At 33.6% G+C, this 7500-nt stretch overlaps 1 protein-coding gene across 2 annotated transcripts in view; it reads left to right on the plus strand.

Moving 5' to 3' along the window:
* jmy (junction mediating and regulatory protein, p53 cofactor) overlaps positions 1–7500 on the plus strand; it is an 87902-nt gene that overhangs the window by 35661 nt on the left and 44741 nt on the right. The gene's annotated exons all lie outside the window — the stretch shown is intronic.

Raw genomic sequence — 7500 nt, forward strand, 5'->3', positions numbered from 1 at the left:
GGCCACATCTGGCCCGCAATAAAGTACTTCATATTCTCTCACTAAATGTCATTGATTTTTTCATTTTGACAGAAACAATATATGTACTGCTTGAAATTGCATGTCTTTTAAACTTTTTAATAGTATTATTGCAACATATATTATCATACTTTACTACATGTTTTGTCTAAATAGAAATAAATACTTAAATATCCACATGTTTCAACCTATTCAAACCATTCCACCTTCAACACATTCTACCATCCTGGAAATTCAAACAACCTTTTTCCAATTTCCAAAAACCAATTCCAGGATTTTCCAGAATTCCTGGTCTTCCAAAGCCCTATTTCCACCCTTTTTTTCTACTCCTTCCACATTTTTCAACCGTTCCACAGTCAAAACATTCCTCTTAATCAGGACCAAAAAAAAGTTGTTTTTTGAACTGGAAAATTTCCCAAAATTCCAGGAATTCCATATTACCAAAATGTTACTACTTCAACATTTCTCAACCGTTTTGAAAAATTCCAACACCAACCATAAACTAATTAAAAACATTCACTTTTTTTTTTTATTTTTTTTTTTTTTTTTTTTTTTAGCATTTTCCAAAAAATTCCCGCTTTTACCGAAATCCCCAAATTTCCATGAAATCAATGGGACATTTTTCAAACACAATTCCCAAATTTTTCAACCTATTCAAACCATTCCACCTTCAACACATTCCACCATCCTGGAAATGCAAACAACCCTTTTCTAATTTAAAAAAACATTTCCAGGACTTTCCAGAATTCCTGGTCTTCCATAGCCCTATTTCCACCCTTTTTTCTGGCGACTACTCCTTCCACATTTTTCAACCATTTCACTGTCAAATCATTCCTCTTAATCAGGACAAAAAACAAAGTTGTTTTAAGAACTGGAAAATTTCCCGGTTTTCCTGGAATTCCAGGAATTCCATATTACCAAAATGTTACTACCTCAACATTTCTCAACCGTTTTGAAAAATTCCAACACCAACCATCTTATTAAAAACATTTACTTTTTTTTTGTAGCATTTTCCCAAAAATTCCCGCTTTTCCCGGAATTCCCAAATTTCCATAAAATTCCCATTGAAATCAATGCGACATTTTTCAAACTTCCACAATTCCCCCATTTTTCAACCGATTCAAACCATTCCAACTTCAACACATTCAACTCATCCTGGTAATTCAAACAACCATGTTTCCACGTTCAACAAATTTCCAGTCTTATTTCCAACATTTTTTAGTGCGATGACTCCTTCCACATTTTTGAACCTACTCCACTGTCAAAACATTCTTCTTAATCAGAACAAAAAAAACAGGTTGGTTTAAGAACTTCAAAAATTCCCGGTTTTCCTGAAATTCCGTAATACCATTTTTCAATTAAAAAAATGTTACTACTTCAACTTTTCTTGACCGATTAAACAATTCCAACGCCAACCAACTCAGCTCATTCAGGACATTCATGCTCCTAATAATTTTCCAAAAAAATCCCACTTTTCCAAAAAATACCCAAATTTCCAGGAACTTCCCATTAAAATCAATGGGACATTTTTCAAACTTCCACAATCCCTACATTTTTCAACCGATTCAAAGCATTCCCCATTCAACACATTCCACTCATCCTGGTAATTTAAACAACCATTTTTCCACATTCAACAAATTTCCAGTAATTTCTGTTTTATTTTAACCTTATTTCCAACCTTTTTTAGTGCGACGACTCCTTCCACATTTTTGAACCCACTTCAATTGTTCCACTGTCAAAACATTCCTCTTAATCAGGACAAAAAAACCAAGTTGGTTTAAGAACTCTAAAAATTCCCGGTTTTCCCGAAATTCCGTTATACCATTTTTCAATAAAAAAACTGTTACTACTTCAACATTTCTCAACCGTTTTTAAAAAGTCCAATAACAACCATTAATTAACTAATTAAAAACATTAAAAACATTTTTAGCATTTTCCAAAAAATTCCCGCTTTTCCCGAAATTCCGTAATACCATTTTTCAATTAAAAAACTGGTACTTCTTCAACATTTCTCAACCGTTTTTAAAAATTCCAACACCAACCATTAATTAACTAATTAAAAACATTCACTTTTTTTTTTAGCATTTTCCAAAAAATTCCTGCTTTTCCCAAAATCCCCAAATTTCCATGAAATTCCCATTGAAATCGATGGGACATTTTTCAAACTTCCACAATTCCCACATTTTTCTACCGATTCGAACCATTCCAACTTCAACACATTCAACTCATCCTGGTAATTCAAACAACCATTTTTCCACGTTCAACAAATTTCCAGTAATTTCTGATTTATTTTAACCTTATTTCCAACCTTCTTTAGTGCGATGACTCCTTCCACATTTTTGAACCCACTTCACTGTCAAAACATTCCTCTTAATCAGGACAAAAAAAACAAGTTGGTTTAAAAACTCTAAAAATTCCCGGTTTTCCCGAAATTCCGTAATACCATTTTTCAATGAAAAAACTGTTACTACTTCAACATTTCTCAACCGGTTTTAAAAAGTCCAACACCAACCATGAATTAACTAATTAAAAACATTTTTTTTTTTAGCATTTTCCAAAAAATTCCCGCTTTTCTCGAAATTCCATAATACCATTTTTCAATTAAAAAACTGTTACTACTTCAACATTCCTCAACCGTTTTTAAAAATTCCAACACCAACCACTAATTAACTAATTAAAAATATTCACTTTTTTTTTTAGCATTTTCCAAAAAATTCCTGCTTTTCCCGAAATCCCCAAATTTCCATGAAATTCCCATTGAAATCGATGGGACATTTTTCAAACTTCCACAATTCCCACATTTTTCAACCGATTCGAACCATTCCAACTTCAACACATTCAACTCATCCTGGTAATTCAAACAACAATTTTTCCACGTTCAACAAATTTCCAGTAATTTCTGATTTATTTTAACCTTATTTCCAACCTTCTTTAGTGCGATGACTCCATCCACATTTTTAAACCGTTCCACATTCTTCTTAATCAGGACAAAAAAACAAAGTGTTTTTTTTAACTGGAAAAATACCCGGTTTTCCCGAACTTACAGGAATTCCATATTACCAAAATGTTACTACTTCAACATTTCTCAACCGTTTTGAAAAATTCCAACACCAACTATTAATTAAAAACATTCCCTTTTTTTTTTTTTTTTTTTTTTTTTAGCATTTTCCCCAAAAATTCCCGCTTTTCCCGAAATTCCCAAATTTCCATGAAATTCCCATTGAAATGAATAGGACATTTTTCAAACTTCCACAATTACCACATTTTTCAACCGATTAAAACCATTCCAACTTCAACACATTCAACTCATCCTGGTAATTCAAACAACCATTTTTCCACGTTCAACAAATTTTCAGGAATTTTATTTTAACCTTATTTCCAACCTTTTTTAGTGCGACTACTCCTTCCACATTTTTCAACCGTTCCACCGTCAGATCATTCCTCTTGATCAGGACAAAAAACGAAGTTGTTTTTTTGAACTGGAAAATTTCCCGGTTTTCCCGAAATTCCAGGAATTCCATATTATCAAAATGTTACTACTTCAACATTTATCAACCGTTCTGAAAAATTCCAACACCAACCATTTAATACTAATTAAAAACATTCACTTTTTTTCCCCTTTTTTTTAGCATTTTCCAAAAGAATTCCCGCTTTTCCTGAAATTCCCATTGAAATCGATTGGACATTTTTAAAACTTCCACAATTCCCACATTTTTTAACCGATTCAAACCATTCCAACTTCAACACATTCAACTCATCCTGGTCATTCAAACAACCCTTTTTCCACGTTCAACAAATTTCCAGTAATTTCTGTTTTATTTTAACCTTATTTCCAATCTTTTTTAGTGCGATGACTCCTTCCACATTTTTGAACCCACTCCACTGTCAAAACATTCTTCTTAATCAGGACAAAAAAACCAAGTTGGTTTAAGAACTTAAAAAATTCCCGGTTTTCCCGAAATTCCATTTTTCAATTAAAAAACTGTTACTACTTCAACATTCCTTGACCGATGTAAACAATTCCAACACCAACCAATTCAGCTCATTCAGGACATTCATGCTCCTAATAATTTTCCCAAAAATTCCCACATTTCCAGGAAGTTCCCATTGAAATGAATGGGACCTTTTTCCAAGTTGCACAATTCCCACATTTTTTAACCGATTCAAACCATTCCAACTTCAACACATTCAACTCATCCTGGTCATTCAAACAACCCTTTTTCCACGTTCAACAAATTTCCAGTAATTTCTGTTTTATTTTAACCTTATTTCCAATCTTTTTTAGTGCGATGACTCCTTCCACATTTTTGAACCCACTCCACTGTCAAAACATTCTTCTTAATCAGGACAAAAAAAACAAGTTGGTTTAAGAACTTAAAAAATTCCCGGTTTTCCCGAAATTCCATTTTTCAATTAAAAAACTGTTACTACTTCAACACTCCTTGACCGATTTAAACAATTCCAACACCAACCAATTCAGCTCATTCAGGACATTCATGCTCCTAATAATTTTCCCAAAAATTCCCACATTTCCAGGAAGTTCCCATTGAAATGAATGGGACCTTTTTCCAAGTTGCACAATTCCCACATTTTTCAACCGATTCAAACCATTCCAACTTCAACACATTCAACTCATCCTGGTCATTCAAACAACCCTTTTTCCACGTTCAACAAATTTCCAGTAATTTCTGTTTTATTTTAACCTTATTTCCAATCTTTTTTAGTGCGATGACTCCTTCCACATTTTTGAACCCACTCCACTGTCAAAACATTCTTCTTAATCAGGACAAAAAAACCAAGTTGGTTTAAGAACTTAAAAAATTCCCAGTTTTCCCGAAATTCCATTTTTCAATTAAAAAACTGTTACTACTTCAACATTCCTTGACCGATTTAAACAATTCCAACGCCAACCAATTCAGCTCATTCAGGACATTCATGCTCCTAATAATTTTCCCAAAAATTCCCAAATTTCCAGGAAGTCCCCATTGAAATGAATGGGACCTTTTTCCAAGTTGCACAATTCCCACATTTTTCAACCGATTCAAACCATTCCAACTTCAACACATTCAACTCATCCTGGTAATTAAAACAACCATTTTTCCACGTTCAACAAATTTCCAGTAATTTCTGTTTTATTTTAACCTTATTTCCAATCTTTTTTAGTGCGATGACTCCTTCCACATTTTTGAACCCACTCCACTGTCAAAACATTCTTCTTAATCAGGACAAAAAAAAACAAGTTGGTTTAAGAACTTTAAAAATTCCCGGTTTTCCCGAAATTCCGTACTACCATTTTTCAATTAAAAAACTGTTACTACTTCAACATTCCTTGACCGATTTAAACAATTCCAACACCAACCAATTCAGCTCATTCAGGACATTCATGCTCCTAATAATTTTCCCAAAAATCCCCAAATTTCCAGGAAGTTCCCATTGAAATGAATGGGACCTTTTTCCAAGTTGCACAATTCCCACATTTTTCAACCGATTCAAACCATTCCAACTTCAACACATTCAACTCATCCTGGTAATTCAAACAACCATTTTTCCACATTCAACACATTTTCAGGAATTTCTGTTTTATTTTAACCTTATTTCCAACCTTTTTTAGTGCGACTACTCCTTCCACATTTTTCAACCGTTCCACCGTCAGATCATCCCTCTTGATCAGGACAAAAAACTAAGTTGTTTTTTTGAACTGGAAAATTTCCCGGTTTTCCCGAAATTCCAGGAATTTTATATTATCAAAATGTTACTACTTCAACATTTCTCAACCGTTCTGAAAAATTCCAACACCAACCATTTAATACTAATTAAAAACATTGACTTTTTTTTATTTTTTTTAGCATTTTCCAAAAAAATTCCCGCTTTTCCTGAAATTCCCATTGAAATCGATGGGACATTTTTCAAACTTCCACAATTCCCACATTTTTCAACCGATTCAAACCATTCCAACTTCAACACATTCAACTCATCCTGGTAATTCAAACAACCATTTTTCCACGTTCAACAAATTTCCAGTAATTTCTGTTTTATTTTAACCTTATTTCCAATCTTTTTTAGTGCGATGACTCCTTCCACATTTTTGAACCCACTCCACTGTCAAAACATTCTTCTTAATCAGGACAAAAAAAACAAGTTGGTTTAAGAACTTAAAAAATTCCCGGTTTTCCCGAAATTCCATTTTTCAATTAAAAAACTGTTACTACTTCAACACTCCTTGACCGATTTAAACAATTCCAACGCCAACCAATTCAGCTCATTCAGGACATTCATGCTCTTAATCATTTTCCCAAAAATTCCCAAATTTCCAGGAAGTTCCCATTGAAATGAATGGGACCTTTTTCCAAGTTGCACAATTCCCACATTTTTCAACCGATTCAAACCATTCCAACTTCAACACATTCAACTCATCCTGGTCATTCAAACAACCCTTTTTCCACGTTCAACAAATTTCCAGTAATTTCTGTTTTATTTTAACCTTATTTCCAATCTTTTTTAGTGCGATGACTCCTTCCACATTTTTGAACCCACTTCAACCATTCCACTGTCAAAACATTCTTCTTAATCAGGACAAAAAAAAACCAAGTTGGTTTAAGAACTTTAAAAATTCCCGGTTTTCCCGAAATTCCGTACTACCATTTTTCAATTAAAAAACTGTTACTACTTCAACACTCCTTGACCGATTTAAACAATTCCAACACCAACCAATTCAGCTCATTCAGGACATTCATGCTCCTAATAATTTTCCCAAAAATTCCCAAATTTCCAGGAAGTTCCCATTGAAATGAATGGGACCTTTTTCCAAGTTGCACAATTCCCACATTTTCCAACCGATTCAAACCATTCCAACTTCAACACATTCAACTCATCCTGGTCATTCAAACAACCCTTTTTCCACGTTCAACAAATTTCCAGTAATTTCTGTTTTATTTTAACCTTATTTCCAATCTTTTTTAGTGTGATGACTCCTTCCACATTTTTGAACCCACTTCAACCATTCCACTGTCAAAACATTCTTCTTAATCAGGACAAAAAAAAAACAAGTTGGTTTAAGAACTTTAAAAATTCCCGGTTTTCCCGAAATTCCGTACTACCATTTTTCAATTAAAAAACTGTTACTACTTCAACACTCCTTGACCGATTTAAACAATTCCAACACCAACCAATTCAGCTCATTCAGGACATTCATGCTCCTAATAATTTTCCCAAAAATTCCCACATTTCCAGGAAGTTCCCATTGAAATGAATGGGACCTTTTTCCAAGTTGCTCAATTCCCACATTTTTCAACCTATTCAAACCATTCCACCTTCAACACATTCCACTCATCCAACCAACACTTTCCCAAGTTCCACAACAAATTCCGTTTTTTTCTGGAAATTCAAACTCCTCAACCTTCAAACTATTCTTACATTCATACTACATTCTGTCAGCTTTGGCGCATTCACACGCAGTTCCTTCAGGAATTGCCTCATCTAGTT

Source organism: Nerophis lumbriciformis, linkage group LG11 (assembly GCF_033978685.3).
Source record: "Nerophis lumbriciformis linkage group LG11, RoL_Nlum_v2.1, whole genome shotgun sequence".
NCBI classification, from domain to species: domain Eukaryota; kingdom Metazoa; phylum Chordata; class Actinopteri; order Syngnathiformes; family Syngnathidae; genus Nerophis; species Nerophis lumbriciformis.